Source organism: Cherax quadricarinatus, chromosome 50, assembly GCF_038502225.1.
Source record: "Cherax quadricarinatus isolate ZL_2023a chromosome 50, ASM3850222v1, whole genome shotgun sequence".
In the NCBI taxonomy this organism is placed as follows: domain Eukaryota; kingdom Metazoa; phylum Arthropoda; class Malacostraca; order Decapoda; family Parastacidae; genus Cherax; species Cherax quadricarinatus.
Window position 1 is genome coordinate 15,320,469 of NC_091341.1, and position 23,395 is coordinate 15,343,863.

At 42.5% G+C, this 23,395-nt stretch overlaps 1 long non-coding RNA gene across 2 annotated transcripts in view; it reads left to right on the top strand.

Moving 5' to 3' along the window:
* Positions 1-13,868: 13,868 nt before the first annotated feature.
* Positions 13,869-23,395, top strand: part of LOC138854142 (uncharacterized) — a 56,188-nt gene continuing 46,661 nt past the window's right edge. For both annotated transcript variants that reach the window (XR_011393346.1, XR_011393347.1), the window contains exon 1: positions 13,869-14,021. This is a non-coding gene — a long non-coding RNA (uncharacterized lncRNA). The remainder of the gene's footprint in view (positions 14,022-23,395) is intronic.

Consider the following 23,395-nt stretch of genomic DNA (forward strand, 5'->3'; position numbering starts at 1 on the left):
ACTTCCTTGAATCTCGTGTATGTACTCACCTAGTTGTACTCACCTAGTTGAGGTTGCAGGGGTCGAGTCCGAGCTCCTGGCCCCGCCTCTTCACTGATCGCTACTGTGTGTGTGTGTGTGTGTGTGTGTGTGTGTGTGTGTGTGTGTGTGTGTGTGTATGTGTCTGTGTGTGTGTCTGTGTGTGTGTGCATGTGTGTGCGCGTGTGTGTGTACTGACCGCAGGACATAATACCCAGCTCTGATACTAACCACGAAAGGTGATCACTGTTACCCTGGGTACAAATTATGATGGTATGTTACACACCGTTACAGAAAGTTACAGACTGTTACAGAACGTTACCTTTTTTCCGTCCTCGGTCACCTCATTGCCAGACGTATCGCGGTCGCATTTTTTTTTTTTTTTTACTTATTTGTGGTCATTTTTTTACAGTTTTATTGTAACCTAAATTAACTTCAGCTTAAAATAAAGGAAATGTAAGTAAACTCTTTAATACGTTAAAATAAGCGACGTCACAAGAAGGAAGAATTGTTTTTACTCTGTTTTAATGGTAGCAAGACTGGTCTGGGACCGGGTCGCGGGGGGCGGTAACCCCCCTCGCCTTCGCCAAATTACCTTCAGATAATTATTTGCCCGTGTAAAGACCAGAGTAAACCTATGCTGATTCCACGCAAATCCAGGTTCCTGCAACACAAACCCTTCCTGCAACACATGTCCCCTGCAGCGCACGTCTCCTGCAGTACACGTCTCCTGCAGTACACGTCTCCTGCAGTACACGTCTTCTGCAGCGCAGGTCTGCAGTACACGTCTCCTGCAGCGCACGTCTCCTGCAGTACACGTCTCCAGCGCACGTCTCCTGCAGTACACGTCTCCTGCAGCGCACGTCTCCTGCAGTACACGTCTCCTGCAGCGCACGTCTCCTGCAGTACACGTCTCCTGCAGCGCACGTCTCCAGTACACGTCTCCTGCAGTATACGTCTCTTGCAGTACACGTCTCCTGCAGCGCACGTCTCCTGCAGCGCACGTCTCCTGCAGCGCACGTCTCCTGCAGCGCACGTCTCTTGCAGCGCACGTCTCCTGCAGCACACGCCCCCTGGTACATTCGTACACACACTCTTATTGTCTCAAGTCAACACCACTCAGTTTCATATACACGCACAACATACAAATTCTCAGCAACATTCACAAACACCTAGCAGCACACACACTCCCCCACCACCACCACCACCACCAACACCAACACCAACACCAACACCAACACCAACAACAACAACAACAACAACAACAACAACAACAACAACAACACACACACACACACACACACTCCCAGCTGCATACATGCTCTCCCAGCAACACTCACAAAGGCTCAGCAACACACACACACACACTCCCAGCAACACAACTGGAACACCAAGCAACAGGTGGGTGGACCAGAGTCGGGCAACAAACGCAGCAGAGGACAGAAGAGCCGGCCGGGGCCAGCCAGAATTATCATAAGAATGGTGAAAATTGCTCCGGCCTAGAGCTATAATTTGCCTTGAGTATTGCGTAAAAACCAAGCAGGTGCCCAACATGGCGGCCTTTGTGTTGCTATCATGGGACGGAAGTTTGCCATTCTTCATCTACTGCTCTGCTAAATTAACACCCTGACCTGCTTCATTTGTCAAAATCCATATCAAAGTTGTGTACTACTGTAGATGGTTAACGTGGGGGTTTAAAGCTTGTCAACCACACTAGGGTCATTAAGGTTGTACGTAAACCTGTTCATCACCAATCAAGAATACTCTCATCTCTTTAAAAATAAGAATTAAAGCGATCTCTCAGTGTACATACAGCGTGTGGCACACACATACCACAGGCCAAGTGTCTGATCTACAAGTGCTTGTGACGAAATGGTAAGTAACTAGCCTCTCTAAGTATGCTTTTTGCCGAGGGTGAAATGTGTAATGTAGTTTGTATATGGTAACGGTGATTCTTGTTAGTCTGCAATAAATGCACTTCATCGCTATTACCATTGAGCTGTACTGACCTTCATGACATGTCATTTTTTTGTGGCCATTTTTTCCCTGTGATAAGCAAACTCTTGTAATATACTTACGAGGATTTTGATGGTTAAAAACAAAGTCAGCACTTTATCTAAGTCATTGGTAGTCCAAATCCTGGCAGCTGGTACCCATAGCTCACATAATCATTGTGCCCATCACCTCTGCTCTGCCTTATGAGGTTAAGTTAGTTTGAGCCACTCCTATTTTGAAGAAATATAGTAAGTCGGATGTTAGGAATTATAGGCCCTTTAATATACTCAGTATTATGTCCAAAATCCCAGAGAAAGGAGTATGTTACCACGTGGCTTAATATCTTGATGACAGTAACCTCATACAGTGTTATCAGTTAGCTCTCGGTGGATTTCGTTTGACGGATGCAGTATATGAGAACCCAGGTACCTAAATGAAATGTCATAGGAATGGTCACTTTACACCTATAAGAGGTAATTGACAAAATGGCCATAGACTCTGTTGACTGGTTTAAGTGGCACCTGAACAGCAGGAGACATAACTTTCAAGGTCAGTATTGATAAATTAGACACATGTGCAACTCTTGGGTATCTTTATTGAGGAAACGTTTCGCCACACAGTGGCTTCATCAGTCCATACGTAGGAGAAACTTGAAGAACAGGAGGAGAATGAGGTAATCAGTCCCTCAACCTTGAGTCGATGTGTTCAGTCCATCAATCTTGAGTAGAATACGGCATGTGAGCGGAGAAGCAGCTTATAAACCGTATGGCAGGAGAGGTGCAGCAGTCATAGGTGGTGTCACATTTGTTCAATGTGGAAGTAGGTCGTGCCCAAGAATTAGGCAAGCGAAGAATTCCTAAGTATTAAGATCCCAAGAAGTTGCAGTGTCTGACAGGTTTGTAGATGCAACTTCTTGGGATCTTAATACTTAGGAATTCTTCGCTTGCCTAATTCTTGGGCACGACCTACTTCCACAATGAACAAATGTGACACCACCTATGACTGCTGCACCTCTCCTGCCATACGGTTTATAAGCTGCTTCTCCGCTCACATGCCGTATTCTACTCAAGATTGATGGACTGAACACATCGACTCAAGGTTGAGGGACTGATTACCTCATTCTCCTCCTGTTCTTCAAGTTTCTCCTACGTATGGACTGATGAAGCCACTGTGTGGCGAAACGTTTCCTCAATAAAGATACCCAAGAGTTGCACATGTGTCTAATTTATCAACATGTCGGTTCTCTGAACCATTCATCTACAAGGTCAGTATTACAGAATCAGTTTCACAAGAAGGTATCTTGAGGCCCCTACTCTTTTTGTGTTATGTAAACGACATGCCCATTATTATTAAGTGCAAACGTCTCCTACTCTTCTTGTGTTATGTAAACGACATGCCCACTATTATTAAGTGCAAACGTCTATTAAGCGCAGAAGGTACCTACATAATAAATCTTAAGTACTCTCACTGGAACTTGAGTCATGCAGTAAATGGTTAAAAGATAAACTCACACTGCACTTGGAAAACGGAAGCCATACTATTTGGCTCAAAAGGTAAACTAAAAGGGGGTAAATAACTTTAATGTACTGTGTATGTCTGTTCACGGGTACTACCACCAGAGCTGTACATCTGCAAGTAGCAACTAGAGTGATTGCTGCAACAGTTATGGCAATATTTCGTAGTTTTGCTGCTAGACGGTCATGCCCCTGGGTGTTGATCTCAGACAATGACACTAACTTCGTTGCAGATTCAGTGTACCTTCATCAACTGTGAGAGCCCTGAGGGTCGAGACCTGTTAAGAACTCGTAGTTGTCTCACGAAATCGTAATAACACGATTGCAAACAGCCACGGAACGTGTGGTTTTGAACGCTCTATCCTGGAGTTTTGCGACTCGCTCGCCATGGGTTTAAACCTCACTCGTTCCGCGGTTTAATTCGTCGATATGTTGGAAGTTTATCACCAGCCAACCTCCCTCTCAGGTCTCCCTGGAAGCGTACATTTTTATTATTGGACATTAACAGGTAATGTGAAACACTGTTCACGAAAAAAAACTTTGTATAGCTTACATTTTCGTAGTCACCACAGAAGCCTGTACTAAAACTGATCTCTGGCCTTTATCACTGACCTAGTAGAAAACTTTAAAGTATTTAGCCCGATTTATCTGGTCAGCGACTGAGGATTAGAAGCTGTCTCTACCTTGTGAGAAGATTTAGAAGCAGAAAAATACTGTCTATAATGAACCTGAACAAGGCAATTGATCGTTGGGCGAAGATGTGGCGAGATGCTGATGTCACCTCATCGCGAGAACATCATTACAGTGCAACTACTCCTAGTAACTGTACCCTCATGTCATCAGGAGACATGGTTATTATAGTCAGTGATTACCTCAGGTGGCCTTTGGGCAATGATTACCTCAGGTGGCCTTTGGGCAATGATTACCCCAGGTGGCCTTTGGGCAAAATAATCACTTTGTTTCCAGACAATGATAGCGCGGTGAGAACTGTGAAAGTGCTAAGTCAAGGTGTATTGAGTCTTAGAAATAGTGACAAATTATTGCTGTTGGGAGTGAATAATGTTGAATCTCTGTCAGTGTCGGAGACCACCCTGTAAGATCAGCCTGTATCCTCGAGTACAAGTTGCTAGAAACCACCCTGTAAGATCAGCCTGTATCCTCGAGTACAAGTTGCTAGAGACCACCCTGCAAGATCAGCCTGTATCCTCGAGTACAAGTTGCTAGAGACCACCCTGTAAGATCAGCCTGTATCCTCGAGTACAAGTTGCTAGAGATCACCCTGTAAGAAACCACGGTACGGGTGGGAATTGAACTCGCAGCAAGTGAGTCGTAAAACACGGCCAGCGTGGCCGTGTGGGAGCCATGCTGTGGTGTATAAATATACCTAGTTGGATGAATCTTATTGTAGCCAGCTGGCCCAGTTGCTTACGCGCTGGCCTGGAGTTTTACGACTCGCCTCGAGTTCAATTCCCACCCGTACCGCGATTTGTTTACAGTCGTGTCATTACGATTTTGTGAGTCATAAGAAGTATAGGAAACTACCTCATAAGTTTATTGGATGGCCAGCAGTGTTGATTTTACTGTATATAAAGTAATATAATTAGACTTAAGGATAAAACATTAAGGTTAGGTATAGAATAAATGGAGAATTCATTTATAGTTAATGAAGAGATACAGGACAGTTGGACTGGTCAGAAGAATGTACATAACAGACATACACCGTATGTGGATAACCAAACGTATTTTTCTTGACTTAATAACCAGTAACAAGCTAGCCCGTTATTTTTAGAAAGGATGGACCTGTAAGCCAGCGGAACGCCTCGGTCAGGTGACCAATAGCTCCGGTGGCGGGTCATCATATGACTAAGACCCGCTTCGGGTAACTCCTGAAGAATCTTGCCTAACCTAACTTAACCAAGCCATGTACTGTTTTACACAAACATCTTATATATAATTTATATTGAGGTGATTTATATTCTTATATGAGCATTACAATATAATGCAATAAGACAGCAGGTTTAAGACCTTCTTAGAGAGCTTAATAATATATAATATAGAGTGCGGGGAGCGTTCAGGAGAGAACCTCCAGGCTGTGATGGAAGATTATCTTCAGGCTCTCAAGGAAGGAGAACCCCAGACTGTGAAAGAAGGGGATCTCCAGGCTGTGAAGGAAGGGGATCTCCAGGCTGTGAAGGAAGATTATCTCCAGACTGTGAAGGAAGATGTTCTCCAGGCTGTGAAGGAAGGGGATCTCTTGGCTGTGAAGGAAGATTATCTCCAGACTGTGAAGGAAGATGTTCTCCAGGCTGTGAAGGAAGGGGATCTCCAGGCTGTGAAGGAAGAGGATCTCTAGGCTGTGAAGGAAGAGGATCTCTAGGCTGTGAAGGAAAGGGGTCTCCAGGCTGTGAAGGAAGAGGATCTCTAGGCTGTGAAGGAAGTGGATCTCCAGGCTGTGAAGGAAGGGGATCTCCAGGCTGTGAAGGAAGAGGATTTTCAGGCTGTGAAGGAAGGGGATCTCCAGGCTGTGAAGGAAGAGGATCTCTAGACTGTGAAGGAAGAGGATCTCCAGGCTGTGAAGGAAGATTATCTTCAGGCTCTCAAGGAAGGGGAACCCCAGACTGTGAAAGAAGGGGATCTCCAGGCTGTGAAGGAAGGGGATCTCCAGGCTGTGAAGGAAGGGGATCTCTAGGCTGTGAAGGAAGATTATCTCCAGACTGTGAAGGAAGATGATCTCCAGGCTGTGAAGGAAGGGGATCTCCAGGCTGTGAAGGAAGAGGATCTCTAGGCTGTGAAGGAAAGGGGTCTCCAGGCTGTGAAGGAAGAGGATCTCTAGGCTGTGAAGGAAGAGGATTTTCAGGCTGTGAAGGAAGGGGATCTCCAGGCTGTGAAGGAAGAGGATCTCTAGACTGTGAAGGAAGAGGATCTCCAGGCTGTGAAGGAAGATTATCTTCAGGCTCTCAAGGAAGGGGAACCCCAGACTGTGAAAGAAGGGGATCTCCAGGCTGTGAAGGAAGGGGATCTCCAGGCTGTGAAGGAAGGGGATCTCTAGGCTGTGAAGGAAGATTATCTCCAGACTGTGAAGGAAGATGATCTCCAGGCTGTGAAGGAAGGGGATCTCCAGGCTGTGAAGGAAGAGGATCTCTAGGCTGTGAAGGAAGAGGATCTCTAGGCTGTGAAGGAAACGGGTCTCCAGGCTGTGAAGGAAGAGGATCTCTAGGCTGTGAAGGAAGAGGATCTCCAGGCTGTGAAGGAAGGGGATCTCCAGGCTGTGAAGGAAGAGGATCTCTAGACTGTGAAGGAAGAGGATCTCCAGGCTGTGAAGGAAGGGGATCTCCAGGCTGTGAAGGATGAGGATCTCTAGGCTGTGAAGGAAAGGGGTCTCCAGGCTGTGAAGGAAGATGATTTCTAGGCTGTGAAGGAAGATGATCTCTAGGCTGTGAAGGAAGGGGATTTCCAGGGTGTGAAGGAAAATTATCTCTAGGCTGTGAAGGAAGACGATCTCTAGGCTGTGGAGGAAGAGGACCTCTAGGCTGTGAAGGAAGATTATCTCTAGGCTGTGAAAGAAGATTATCTCTAGGCTGTGAAGGAAGATGATCTCTAGGCTGTGAAGGAAGATGATCTCTAGGCTGTGAAGGAAGATGATCTCTAGGCTGTGAAGGAAGATTATCTCCAGACTGTGAAGGAAGATGATCTCTAGGCTGTGAAGGAAGATGATCTCTAGGCTGTGAAGGAAGATGATCTCTAGGCTGTGAAGGAAGATTATCTCCAGACTGTGAAGGAAGATTATCTCTAGGCTGTGAAGGAAGATGATCTCTAGGCTGTGAAGGAAGATGATCTCTAGGCTGTGAAGGAAGATGATCTCTAGGCTGTGAAGGAAGATGATCTCTAGGCTGTGAAGGAAGATTATCTCCAGACTGTGAAGGAAGATGATCTCTAGGCTGTGAAGGAAGATGATCTCTAGGCTGTGAAGGAAGATGATCTCTAGGCTGTGAAGGAAGATGATCTCTAGGCTGTGAAGGAAGATGATCTCTAGGCTGTGAAGGAAGATGATCTCTAGGCTGTGAAGGAAGATTATCTCCAGACTGTGAAGGAAGATGATCTCTAGGCTGTGAAGGAAGATGATCTCTAGGCTGTGAAGGAAGATGATCTCTAGGCTGTGAAGGAAGATTATCTCCAGACTGTGAAGGAAGATGATCTCTAGGCTGTGAAGGAAGATGATCTCTAGGCTGTGAAGGAAGATGATCTCTAGGCTGTGAAGGAAGATTATCTCCAGACTGTGAAGGAAGATGATCTCTAGGCTGTGAAGGAAGATGATCTCTAGGCTGTGAAGGAAGATGATCTCCAGGCTGTGAAGGAACAGTTTTATGCTGTACATAAAAGGACCCTTAGCTGCATATGTCTATACAGATGGTGATCTGTCTTCTCTCCTACAGGAATACAGCGAATTACACCACACATAGAAACATAATTCCTATACGTGTGGGAATTAGTCCGGACATTGTAGCAGTACGAGACTCTTACGCTGACATGTAGCGTCAGTGTCTGGCAAGGTTATAGATGGATCCCAGTTTTAGATCAAAGATTCTCGTTCCCCCAGCGGAGAAACACACTACACAGATTTTCATACCGTCAGTGCCTGATTAATAGTATGTGGCACTAGTGCTCTTTTATGCCATATGGGAGCTGTTATGTAAGCTGTGTGGGGGTTAATATATATATATATATATATATATATATATATATATATATATATATATATATATATATATATATATATATATATATATATATATATATATATATATCCCACACCATCCAGTTATTCATCTCCCCTCGTATTCCATTCTTTGTTATATATTATAATAATATGGTTAATTAATAATTTTCTAGCTTGATAAAATGTTAGTAGTCCTCAGTATAAAATCCAGGGGTGGGTGTACTCACCTATTTGTTATTGCAGGGGTCGAGACTCAGCTCCTGGCCCCGCCTCTTCGCTGATCGATACTACGTCCTCTCTCTGTTCCCTGAGTTTTGTTATACCTCGTCTTAAAGCTATGTATGGTTCCTGCCTCCACTACATCACTTGCTAGACTATTCCACTTCCTGACAACTCTGTGATTGAAGAAATACTTCCTAACATGTGTGTGTGTGTGTGTGTGTGTGTGTGTGTGTGTGTGTGTGTGTACTCACCTATTTGTACTCACCTATTTGTGGTTGCAGGGGTCGAGTCCTAGCTCCTGGCCCCGCCTCTTCACCGGTTGCTACTGTGTGTGTGTGTGTGTGTGTGTGTGTGTGTGTGTGTGTGTGTGTGTGTAGCTGTAGCGCTCGCCGTGAAAACTTCCACACTGCACATTCAACATTGATAGTTAAATGTTGCAGCAGCCACGGGTGACGTGCATTAACTATTTTAGTTGATATGTAGACTAGTCTTTATGTAGGTATGTTCTCTCACGGAAAGAATAGCACTGATTAATTCGCCCCTATGTGTGGTTTACATGTAGTCGATTTCGGGATCATCGCCCCCACGGTCCGGTTCCAGACCAGGCTCCTCTGATGATGACCTCTCAGGGCAAAAATCTTAAACACTAATCATCACAACGTTTCTAGAAGTGAAACAAATAGCGAGGGGCGGGAGGGCGGGTGCAGCAGTGGCCTAGGGGTAGGGGATGAGTTGTCAGAGCTTGGCTCCGCTGTAATGAGAGGTTAGCCACCACCGGCCCACACATTACTCGCATCTTTCCCGTTCTCTCCCACCTACCCTGGTGCGGCGCAGCCTCACTCACTCTCAACAAGCAGCTGCTTATGACACACCTTCCACGCTTCCAGTCTTCCACCTGACATCCAATCTGCCTTTCAAGGACCGATAAATTTCGCAGTCCGGTAACCGACTCTGATATATTGAGAGAAAAAGCGATGACCATAATATGAGAGACTTTACCTCGTACAGGACGAAACTATTGGAAACATGGGTGTTTACTACTGGAAGACTGCTGGGAGAGGGAATTGGAAGGGCATATTAACTCAATTATGTCGACCACGGACTCTGTTCCTCTAATGAACCCGCTGCATGTTAAGGCTCGGAAAGTGGTGTCGTCCAGGTGAATTACCCAGCGTTGAGAAAATTTTACCAGCACGTCTTCGCACCAAACGTAACGACTGTATTGTTTACAAGGAATTAAGTGACAGTTCCTCGAAATATTCCCTCCATCTTCTTGGTACCTCCGCCTTCCATCTAATATCTCCTCACTTTTGTTTTTAACTACTAAGTCCATTTGTTCCCTAGGCTTCCTCAGCTTATTAATCCTCGGCAGCCTTTGGGACGATTAAGTAGTTACTGACGATTAACCATGGGCTGAATACGGCTTAAGCTGTCAGTGGCCCTTTAAACCGCCAACAAGAAAACTATTAACTATGCTTAAGGGATCATATGGCATAAGCGGTCGTAGCTATTACTAAATAACAGCATTAACAACTATGCTTAAATTAAGATACTTTAAGATAATTAGCATACTTATATTAACGTGCAGCAAGAGGGTAATATACTCAATTGTTGAGTACATCACCCCTTGTTCTTTGTGGTTATTGTGGTCCTAGTATTTCACCAGAACACGAACATGTGTCAGAATTCAAAGGTACTATGCATCTATGCCACAAAATATGAAAATTTACATAAATACGAGGGAGAATAGCTCATAAGGATGTAAATACTGTTGCAGTAATAATAATAATCGATATTACACTTCCGAAAGCCAGGAAAATGTTGAGGTGGATAATGAGAACTTTCAAAACAGGGAAATGGTGCCATTGGTGACACTTTTCAAATCGCTTGTGCGCTCTAGCTCAGTGTTGGCGGCTTCTTTCAGGACATGAAAAATATCAGATCTGAAATACAGAGATTATTTACGGCCCGCATGGAACCAGTAAAGCATTTAAATTACTGGGAACACCTTAGAGTTCTAAATATGAATTCGCTGGAGCGAAGGAGATAGATATATGATAATATATACATAGAAGGTGCCTGAGGACCTGGTCCCAAATCTTCACACTGTCATAACAACATACTGGAGTGAGAGATATGGGAGAATGTGTAAATCACCCAGTGAAAAACATGGGCACCATTGGCACAATTAGAGAACACTGTATCAATATCCGTGGTCCCAGACTGTTGAACACTCAAGCATAAGATATCAGAAACATGGCCGGAACAAGTATAGAAGTTTTCAAGAGAAAATTGGACATGAACCTCCGCCAAGTGCCAGATCAGCCAGGCAGTAGTGGATGTGGACCGGCGGGCCTCCGACAGTAACAGCCTGCTTAATCGGGCAAGCACCAGGCAAGCCTAACCCAAGACAAGACTGTTGGAGTAGGAAAACTCTCGAAATCTTTCAGAGGCATATCAAAGGTACTACCACTACTATTACTGCTACTGTGATTACATATAAAAAATAGTAATGAAATATTATTAAATAATAATAATGATAATATAGTAAAAATCATCATCATCGTTATCATCATCTACGAATGAGGTACTACAATAACGCATCACTTAGTGTAGTGGTATTATTTCTGGAGGTAATGATTGTGTTACCCCTCAACCCTGGAGAAGTTACGACAGACCTAAGTTATTTTATATCTCTTACTGAGTTACGACCGTGTAATTAAGGTTACTGGCTTTCAGCCCTAATTGATAGTGACTGCTAGATTATTATCAGAGCGATGATTCTAACTGGTTGGACAGTGATGAGGAGAGATGGGACATAACCCTGCCAGGTGATTGACGAGGCTATTATTATTATTATTATTATTGTCTATTATTATTATTATAATTATTATTGCAAAATTGGCATACAAATCCTTCTTGTAAACAAAGAGTCAGTGTTTTTAAAGCCGTGGGGTTGTGCCTTGATGTTGGTAAAAGGGGTTTTGATTCAAGGAATTGGAGCCAGTGTTCCCTTCCCAGGGTCAGAAGTGATGACCTCTGTTGTTCAGGTGATAATTTGACCTATATTAACGAGTTTGGCGTTTCCACGGACGTGGGTTAAAATATTTGTTCAAATTTAAGCTTTTTCAATTTTGAGCTTTTCAAGGAAAGCTCATCTTTGAGCGAAACGCTGTCTGTTAACGCTTCATAAAGCTCCACTGTGGGTGAAACGTTGTAAAATCAGGGTTTTCTCTGCTTAAAGAATCTTGAATGGCTGCGGCCATTGTTTACCAAAGAAAACTTCGGCTGAAAGGGAAGACTTTAAAAACTAGAGAACTTGAAGGAAAAAACTATAAACTCAATTCAATTCAATTCAAAGTTTATTCTCTATAAGGATTACAATGCTGAGTTTACAGAATTTGGTTATTGTGTGGTTTACATGTAGTAAAATAATGATTACAGAGTGTACCACTAGAACACCTAGCATGGCTAGGCATTTCGGGCAGACTTAGTTTAATTCTTAATTTTAAAATATTACAAATTATGAGGTAAGTTGGTATTGTGGCTAAGTGACTAAATACTAGTTTGTGAGTTTAGCAATGTGAATGCTTTTGTTTTGGCACAGTACATAGTTTCAGTATTGGAGTATCACAGGATTCATTATTTTAAGATTGAGATTAATATTTATGTTTATGGTCAAATGGGTGAGTGAGTGTAAGTGTGAACCACCAGGTGGTATTCGTGTAGTTAGTTGACGGGGTGTATCAGGGAGATAAGATGTTTTCTAATGGTAGTTTTGAAGGTGATGAATGTGTCTGCAGTTCTAGAGTTCTCAAGTAGGGTTTCCAGATTTTAGTGCCTTTGACATACATTGAATTTTTGTAAAGGTTTAGTCGGACACGGGGAATGTCGTAGAGATGTTTGTGTCTGGTGTTATGCTTGTGGGTTCTGTCACAACTATCAAGAAAGCGTTTTAGGTCAAGGTTGATATTAGAGTTTAAGGCCCTGTAGATGTAGATTGCACAGTAGTAAGTGTGGATGTACTGAACAGGGAGTAAGTTTAGATCTATGAAGAGTGGGGGGGGGTGTTGCCAGGAATGGGATTTAGTGATTATTCTTACTGCAGCTTTTTGTTGGGTTATTATTGGCTTTAGGTGTGTTGCTGCAGTTGATCCCCAAGCACAAATAGCATAGGTGAGGTATGGATAAATAAGTGAGTGGTATAGTGTGAGAAGGGCATTTTGCGGCACGTAGTATCGTATCTTGGAGAGGATCCCAACCGTTTTGGATACTTTTTTGGTTATATGTTGGATATGGGTGCTGAAATTCAGGTTGTTGTCAAGGTATAGGCCTAGGAATTTGCCCTCATTATGTCTGGTAATTAGAGTGTTGTCAATCTTAATGTTAATTTGTGCATCTCCTGCTCTGCTACCAAACATAATATAGTAGGTTTTGTCAGTGAACCCTTTGTTCATATACACTGATGCTCTCAGTGCATGCACATCGATATATATATATATATATATATATATATATATATATATATATATATATATATATATATATATATATAACGTAAGGTTTGTCAGGAAACAGTACAAGTTTTAACTGACGCGGGTCTTAGTCATAATGACCCACGGCTGGAGCTTTTGATCATCTGACTGAAGCCTTCCGCTGGCTTACCGTTCCACCCGTTTAAAAACTATGGTTATGATAATAACATGTGTTGGCGTTCTATCCTCTTCAGGACGGTCATTTTATCCTCGAAGACTTCTGCAGTGTCGTTGGAACCCAAATGTACTAACTCCTGCCCATGAGCATTGCTAATATCATGCAAATATCTGCAGAGGACCGTAGGGCAGGCGTGAAAGACGTGGATACAGGGGCAGGGAAGGCTGTGAGGCACTTAAGGTAAGAGAGGCATTTCTTGCGTTACTTCGGAACTCCTGAGGGCAGAAATTAGTGTCGGTCGTTTCTGATACAGGTGACGATATTTATCGTTGTTCCAAAATCACTGATATTTAATAGATTATCCTTTAACATTCTACAACTTATGTAAAATATAATGTAAATCAGTGATATTATATACCGACAAGTATGTTAATAAGATACGATATGCGGTTTATGGCATTATATTGAGACGTTTCGTCCACCATAGACTTTATCAATGTATGAGAATGGGTGAAGTCACTAGTGGAAGAAACGTCTTCTCAATAAAATGCCATAAACAGCATACATTCTTTTTAACGTATGTAAACATGCTCGGTCATTAATTAAGACCCAGGGGGACCCAATTTAGATACAGGAAAATCATCCTTCCCCCTTTCCCAGTTAAAATTAATTGTTTGGTTTGACAGATTCCCGGATGTATAAATGTTGTACACAATAAATTGTGTTTATATAATGCAGTATGGCCTCGATGCCAGTAAATTTAGTGTCCTTGTATTAGGTACGCAACAAGAGCCTGATGCAGGCAGTCCTATAGCTTCTCCCGCTCACATTTGCCTCTCACTGTCAAGCTGGGAGGCAGCAGGCAGTGGTGGGGTTTTACGACGCTTACCTCGTAAAGCAAGGTAATTAAGTCGTTTAGTCCTGCCGATTAGTGGTTATAATCGCCTGTGATGGACACATTACTAATATTTAGAAGATACATTGCCCTTGTTCAGCAGTAGACGACGGAGGCAGGCGCCGAAACACCTAATGTTATCTTGAATAAATTCCTGCTTCTGTGCATCATTTGTTCTACGTATTAGGACAGATCAGTGGAGGTATGATAACACTACGTTAGAGTTTCCACAGCAGCGAATAAAAAGCTGTCAATCTAGAGAAGAACGAAAACCAACGAGATGTATCCAAATCCATAGGATATTCCCCGTCCATGTACTTGCGTGCGGTGCTCAGTAATTATTGCAAGCCGCCTAAACCCACGGTATTTAAGAGCTCGTTATTAGTGCTAAACGAGCCAAGTCATTAATTTTCTCCCGAAGACCGACGAGGCTACTAGTGGAAGGCAAGTTGTTCTTTATTCCACTTTCTCGTTTTGTTTTTACATTGCGTAAAATAAAACCTTCCAGTGAAGACAGTTACTGGATGACGCGTCAAACTTGTAGTTTGACTCTCACATCAACATACTGGGTAGTGTCCAAAGTCTAAAGTTACTTTTTCACATCTCTTGTGTGTACAGAACACTAAAATAGATGTGCATCAGTCATTGTGCCATCGAGCTCGGTTAGTAGCGTCCTAAGCTCACACAGTGAGAGACTGGGGATCGCTCCCCGGCACGGATGAAACATCGGGTATGTGTCCCCTGTTCATCTAGCGGTAAGTAGGTACCTGGGTGTTAGTCGACTGCTGTGGGTCGCATCCTGGGGCAGATTAAAGGGCCCCAGTGGAAATAAGAGTGTCTCAGTGACGCACTGACTTGACTATGTCATCCTGGGTGACTAACACTTCGGGTTAATAATCAAAATCTTTCATTGTATGCCATAACTTCAGCCCCCTATAACTTATCAAATGTAAGAGGCCTAGTAACTGTATACCTGGAGTACCTGGAAGGTGTTCCGGGGTCAGCGCCCCCGCGTCCCAGTCCATGACCAGACCTCAAAACCCTGAAGAGGTTGAGGAGCTGCAGCTCAACAGCTTCAAGAGACCTGTGAGCTATAACTAACTCAAGACCCCCAAGAGGTCCAGGAGCTGTAAACACCCTCAAGAAGCACAAGAGCTGTAGATCAACACTCAGGTGGCACAACAGCTATAGATCAACACTCAGCTGGTACAACAGTTGTAGCTCAACACTCAGGAGGCATGAGTTACTGTACCTCCTCCCCGTCACTAAAATTCAGAGGACGATCAAACGAGATAATGTTTGCCATGGCTCTACAGAAATTCACACGTACAGACAAATGCGCATGTAAATGTTTGCATGTTTTGTTGCACTAGAATTTAGTAACCACTCTCCACTATTCTTTTAAAACTGCATTGAGGTAGAGGAGGCTGAGCTTATAAAATCCTGTGATACCTTTCTCAGATCGCGCAGCGACTGAAATACGTCGTTAAACCACAGTATGGATGGGGGTCGAACTCACGGCACTGGCCTGGAGTTTTACGACTCGCTTTCCGTGAGTTCGATGCCTGGATTGTTATGTGTTTATATATTGTGTTATTGATGTTATCCTTGTTCAAGTCATTTTTTTAATTTTAAGTAGCAGGGGAATGTAGAATGTATTCATTGGTGGGGGGGGGGGGAGAGTGTAAGCAATACTGAGTAAGTTCCACTTTATGAACCTTGTGTACTTGTGAAACAACGTACGTAGAAGCAGTCTGTCGGTTGTGTTCATTTTATTTTAATGTTTTTATGTATGTGCTTACTCAGTAGATTGTGTAGTGAATGTTTATCGCTCATCACCAGAGAGGCCTAGCTTGTGGCTAGGCCTGGGGACAGTTGGTCCCAAAGATGAGGAGGTACTTGTGCCTCCTCCCATGGGAGACTTAGGTCTCAGACACTCCCTAAAGAGGGAGCCAAGGCCGGGCCACCACTTGGAAAAGGCCCGGGCCGGGAGAATACCGGCTAATCTTTAATAATAAATAATAATATCACCAGTGTCAATGTTACATATTGATAAATGTACCTATATATATTTGTACATAAAGTTTTAAATAAAATATAAAAAAAATCGTGTTATTACGATTTCGTGAGTCGAAATACATCGTCACTTTTTATTTTTTTTAATATGCTAAGTTGTGGTTGAATATACACTCTTATATGTTAATGTAATCTTAAGCAGACTTAAACCTAATTTAAGAGAATATCTGTAAGTATACAGGAAACGTTGAGAAACTGACGTTGGGAACCTCGTAAGAGAACGTAATGTGAGGATACGTTGCACGATGACGTATAACGTAGGTGACAACGATTGGAGAATGAGACGGGAGTATTGGATGAGGCAGTTCTCGTAGACTAAGAAACTGAACATCTTCAGATGAAAAACTGAGCATTTCAGAAAAAAAAGGATAAATTTAAGGCATAAACTTAATTTTTTCCAGGTAAATTCTCTAATAATCCATTTATTATATATTTTGAGACAGGACAGTGAAGGTAATTTGCTTTCAAAAAAGGACTTTATCACATGTGAGTAACTTATGCTGCAACGTATGTACTATTTTATGCTCCGTATAGTGCGTGCTTAGAAATCAAAGCACTCTAAAAAAATGAGCAAATTTCTTCATTCAGGAAAGTGCTACTCCATACGCTAGTGATTGCTCAAGTTTCTGTTTAAAAGTGAACCTAATTGCCTTACGAATTCCCGCCCAGATTCGGGCAGTATTTTTTCTGCCTGAGACTGGGAATCAACGCTCACTACGACTCTCTAGACTCTAGCTGTCCTACATAAGTCGAACAAAAGATCAAGAAGTTCTTTCTGTGCTCAGGACTTCAGGGCGGTGTCAGGGGCCCCAAGACTGTTCAACTGCCTCCTTTTATACATAAGTGGTATTATCAGAAAACACCTGTCTTCAAGAGGGAGCTGGACAGACACCTAAAGTCAGTAACTGACCAGCCGGGCTATGGTTCGTACGCTGGTTTGCGTGCAACCATCAGTAACAGCCTGATTAATCAGACCCTGATCCACCGTGAGGCCTAGTCATGGACTGGGCCGCGGGGACGTTGACTCCCGAAACTGTCCAGGTATACTACAGGTATTCACGGCTGTGCAGACTTCGCTGGTGCTAATCCCAGGATCCACATGGAGTGTGAACTTCATGACGAATTGTCCCTGTTCTTAGGTCACGTGAAGTGAGAACCTCATGACGAATTGTCCCTGTTCTTAGGTCAGCAGTCTGGGTAATCTGTAGGGGCACCGTTACATAAGAACGAAGGAACACTGCAGAAGGCCTACTGGCCCATGCGAGGCAGGTCCAAGTCTCCTACCGGCTTAAGCCAATGCACCCAACCTAGTCAGGTCAGGTCACATTGACTTAAGGGAGGAACACGGCAACCGACCTGGTAGCACAAGCTATCAGGTCCAACTCACACCCACCCACATCCACTCATGTATTTATCCAACCCATTTTTAAAGCTACACAACGTTCTGTCCTCTATAACTGTACTCGGGAGTTTGTTCCACTCATCCACAACTCTATTACCAAACCAGTACTTTCCTATATCCTTCCTGAATCTGAATTTTTCCAACTTAAAACCATTGCTGCGAGTCCTGTCTAGGCTAGATATTTTCAGCACACTATTTACATCCCCTTTATTTATTCCTGTCTTCCATTTATACACCTCAATCATTTTTTTTATTATTATCACACTGGCCGGTTCCCACCAAGGCAGGGTGGCCCGAAAAAGAAAAACTTTCACCATCATTCACTCCATCACTGTCTTGCCAGAAGGGTGCTTTACACTACAGTTTTTAAACTGCAACATTAACACCCCTCCTTCAGAGTGCAGGCACTGTACTTCCCATCTCCAGGACTCAAGTCCGGCCTGCCGGTTTCCCTGAATCCCTTCATAAATGTTACTTTGCTCACACTCCAACAGCACGTCAAGTATTAAAAACCATTTGTCTCCATTCACTCCTATCAAACACGCTCACGCATGCCTGCTGGAAGTCCAAGCCCCTCGCACACAAAACCTCCTTTACCCCCTCCCTCCAACCCTTCCTAGGCCGACCCCTACCCCGCCTTCCTTCCACTACAGACTGATACACTCTTGAAGTCATTCTGTTTCGCTCCATTCTCTCTACATGTCCGAACCACCTCAACAACCCTTCCTCAGCCCTCTGGACAACAGTTTTGGTAATCCCGCACCTCCTCCTAACTTCCAAACTACGAATTCTCTGCATTATATTCACACCACACATTGCCCTCAGACATGACATCTCCACTGCCTCCAGCCTTCTCCTCGCTGCAACATTCATCACCCACGCTTCACACCCATATAAGAGCGTTGGTAAAACTATACTCTCATACATTCCCCTCTTTGCCTCCAAGGACAAAGTTCTTTGTCTCCACAGACTCCTAAGTGCACCACTCACTCTTTTTCCCTCATCAATTCTATGATTCACCTCATCTTTCATAGACCCATCCGCTGACACGTCCACTCCCAAATATCTGAATACGTTCACCTCCTCCATACTCTCTCCCTCCAATCTGATATTCAATCTTTCATCACCTAATCTTTTTGTTATCCTCATAACCTTACTCTTTCCTGTATTCACCTTTAATTTTCTTCTTTTGCACACCCTACCAAATTCATCCACCAATCTCTGCAGCTTCTCTTCAGAATCTCCCAAAAGCACAGTGTCATCAGCAAAGAGCAGCTGTGACAACTCCCACTTTGTGTGTGATTCTTTATCTTTTAACTCCACGCCTCTTGCCAAGACCCTCGCATTTACTTCTCTTACAACCCCATCTATAAATATATTAAACAACCACTGTGACATCACACATCCTTGTCTAAGGCCTACTTTTACTGGGAAATAATTTCCCTCTTTCCTACATACTCTAACTTGAGCCTCACTATCCTCGTAAAAACTCTTCACTGCTTTCAGTAACCTACCTCCTACACCATACACTTGCAACATCTGCCACATTGCCCCCCTATCCACCCTGTCATACGCCTTTTCCAAATCCATAAATGCCACAAAGACCTCTTTAGCCTTATCTAAATACTGTTCACTTATATGTTTCACTGTAAACACCTGGTCCACACACCCCCTACCTTTCCTAAAGCCTCCTTGTTCATCTGCTATCCTATTCTCCGTCTTACTCTTAATTTTTTCAATTATAACTCTACCATACACTTCACCAGGTACACTCAACAGACTTATCCCCCTATAATTTTTGCACTCTCTTTTATCCCCTTTGCCTTTATACAAAGGAACTATGCATGCTCTCTGCCAATCACTAGGTACCTTACCCTCTTCCATACATTTATTAAATAATTGCACCAACCACTCCAAAACTATATCCCCACCTGCTTTTAACATTTCTATCTTTATCCCATCAATCCCGGCTGCCTTACCCCCTTTCATTTTACCTACTGCCTCACGAACTTCCCCCACACTCACAACTGGCTCTTCCTCACTCCTACAAGATGTTATTCCTCCTTGCCCTATACACGAAATCACAGCTTCCCTATCTTCATCAACATTTAACAATTCCTCAAAATATTCCCTCCATCTTCCCAATACCTCTAACTCTCCATTTAATAACTCTCCTCTCCTATTTTTAACTGACAAATCCATTTGTTCTCTAGGCTTTCTTAACTTGTTAATCTCACTCCAAAACTTTTTCTTATTTTCAACAAAATTTGTTGATAACATCTCACCCACTCTCTCATTTGCTCTCTTTTTACATTGCTTCACCACTCTCTTAACCTCTCTCTTTTTCTCCATATACTCTTCCCTCCTTGCATCACTTCTACTTTGTAAAAACTTCTCATATGCTAACTTTTTCTCCCTTACTACTCTCTTTACATCATCATTCCACCAATCGCTCCTCTTCCCTCCTGCACCCACTTTCCTGTAACCACAAACTTCTGCTGAACACTCTAACACTACATTTTTAAACCTACCCCATACCTCTTCGACCCCATTGCCTATGCTCTCATTAGCCCATCTATCCTCCAATAGCTGTTTATATCTTACCCTAACTGCCTCCTCTTTTAGTTTATAAACCTTCACCTCTCTCTTCCCTGATGCTTCTATTCTCCTTGTATCCCATCTACCTTTTACTCTCAGTGTAGCTACAACTAGAAAGTGATCTGATATATCTGTGGCCCCACTATAAACATGTACATCCTGAAGTCTACTCAACAGTCTTTTATCTACCAATACATAATCCAACAAACTACTGTCATTTCGCCCTACATCATATCGTGTATACTTATTTATCCTCTTTTTCTTAAAATATGTATTACCTATAACTAAACCCCTTTCTATACAAAGTTCAATCAAAGGGCTCCCATTATCATTTACACCTGGCACCCCAAACTTACCTACCACACCCTCTCTAAAAGTTTCTCCTACTTTAGCATTCAGGTCCCCTACCACAATTACTCTCTCACTTGGTTCAAAGGCTCCTATACATTCACTTAACATCTCCCAAAATCTCTCTCTCTCCTCTGCATTCCTCTCTTCTCCAGGTGCATACACGCTTATTATGACCCACTTCTCGCATCCAACCTTTCCTCAATCATATCCCCCCTAATTCTTCGTCTTTCTAGAGAGTGCAGATTCAGGGCCCTTAGTCTATCCTCATAGGGAAGGTTTCTGATACATGGGATCAACTTTGTCATCCTCCTTTGTACATTTTCCAGAGAATTTATATCCATCCCGTAATACGGTGACCAAAACTGTGCAGCATAATCTAAATGAGGCCTAACCAAGGATGTATAGAGTTGAAGAACAACCTGAGGACTCCTATTATTTATGCTTCTTGATATGAAGCCAAGGATTCTATTAGCTTTATTGTGAACACTTATGCACTGTTGTCTTGGTTTCAGATTACTGCTAACCAGAACTCCTAAATCTTTTTCGCAATCCGTAATATTAAGATCTACATTATTTAGTTTATATGTGGCATGATTTTTGTCCTGTCCAACATTTAGAACTTTGCATTTGTCTATATTAAACTGCATCTGCCACTTCTCCGACCACTGCATCAGTCTATTCAAATCTTCCTGGAGTGCTCGAATGTCCTCGTCAGAATGAATTCGACGGCCTATTTTGGTGTCATCGGCAAACTTGCCGATGTCGCTCTTTATGCCCTCATCTATGTCGTTTATGTAGATTGTGAACAGCAGGGGGCCCAACACTGACCCCTGTGGAACACCGCTCGTAACGCTTCCCCACTCTGATTTCTCGCCATTTATGCAAACTCTCTGCTGCCTATTTGTCAACCATGCCTCTATCCAGGAAAAAATTTCTCCTCCTATTCCATGTGCTTTAATTTTCCTCAATAGTCTCTGATGTGGGACCCTGTCAAAAGCCTTACTGAAGTCCATATACACAATATCATATTCATTACCATGATCTACCTCCTCAAATACCTTAGTGAAAAAAGTTAATAAATTTGTAAGGCAGGAACGCCCCTTTGTAAAACCATGCTGAGATTCGTTGATTAATTTATGCTTTTCAAGGTGGCTACGAACTGCCTCGGCAATTATTGATTCCATAAATTTTCCCACTATGGAGGTTAGGCTTATTGGTCTATAGTTCGAAGCTAAGGACCTGTCACCTATTTTGAAAATAGGTATCACATTTGCCATTTTCCACTTATCTGGCACCATGCCAGTTTGTAGTGATATGTTGAAAAGATTAGCCAAAGGTGTGCTAAGCTCCTCTTTACATTCCTTTAGAACCCTTGCATACAGTTCATCAGGGCCTGGGGATTTGTTAGGTTTTAATTTATCAATTTGCCTAAGGACCATGTCACTTGTGACCCTAATCGTGCACAGTTTATTATCGTCCTGTTCTACATAATTTATCATTACTGGAATATCGCTGGTATCCTCCTGTGTAAAAACTGAGAGGAAGTATGTGTTAAAAATTCTACACATTTCCTTATCACTGTCAGTGAGCTGAAAACCTGTTGTTAATTCTGGATTTTTTTTTTTTAGGGGTGAGGAATCTCTTTTTCCCAGGTCCACCTGACCTAATTGGGAACTTAATATTTCCGATTCTCTTAATGTTTCCTTTTAAATTCCTATCCAGATATGGGTAAATATATGTATTGCCCGGACAGGGATCCCAATGGAAATAAGTCACTTTGACTTTTTTGGATTATCCTAGGTAATCTACACGTATGTTGCTATGTGTGATAATTTATGTATCTGTACGGCTGTAGCTGAATAAACTTACTGATTACTGACCGGGAGGCAGTACACAAGAAGATGCAAGCTTCGATGGCTCTTAACGATCTTAATGACGGCCACAACAATTCTGTGCCCAACTCCAAACAAAAGCACAATGGAACGTTGACGAGGCAGCACTGACACTCGCCTCGCATCATAGCATCAGCCAGGTACTCCACATTACATATCATTAAAATTTACATTTCATACAGCCAGGGAGGAGGGAGAGGAAGGTGCTGGCGCGTCTTTGTCTACCTTCAGCTTAGAGTCAGACGTTGCACACTCAAAAGTAACTTTATTTAGGCACAGGTACACATAAGTACTGTTATCATACATGTCTAAATTACTTAGGATACCCCCCCCCCCCCAAAAAAAAAAAAAAAAAAAAAAAAAAAAAATCTAAGTGACTTATTTCCATTGGGGTCCTTGCAGTACTGTTTTCACAAACATCTCCCAAAATTAGTCACCACAGGAAATACTTATTACATTGAGTACATAGTTGTATGTATTGCTAAGTTTAAACTAATGACTGAGTCACTTTTAACTTTTTTGGTTATCCTAGGCAATGATAGTTGTACTTGTACCTAAATAAACTTATTAATCTTACAATTATTGTATGTTAGCTACTGTACAACTTAAACAAACTATCGTCAATTTCTCTAGTATTAAGTAGTCTGTAAGCCATTAATTTAGTCTACCTATAATGCCGTGGCATGATAGTGGCTCTCTTTGCACTGCAACACATTTTTGTAACTACAGAATCTCAATGTAAACTTGCAAAGAAATAAAAATTGTATTGTATTGTATTGTTAATCCCTGTAATTGTATAATATACTGTATTCTACTTTATAGAAAAAGTGTCTCCTCATTTTCACATTTATTTTATTGTTTAGAATGATCATTGTGTAGTGTACTTGATAATGTTTTTTTTTTTATTAACACATCAGCTGATTCCCAACAAGGCAGGGTGGCCCGAAAAAGAAAAACTTTCATCATCATTCACTCCATCACTGTCTTGCCAGAGGGGTGCTTTACACTACAGTTATAAAACTGCAACATTAACACCCCTTGTTCATAGTGTAGACACTGTAC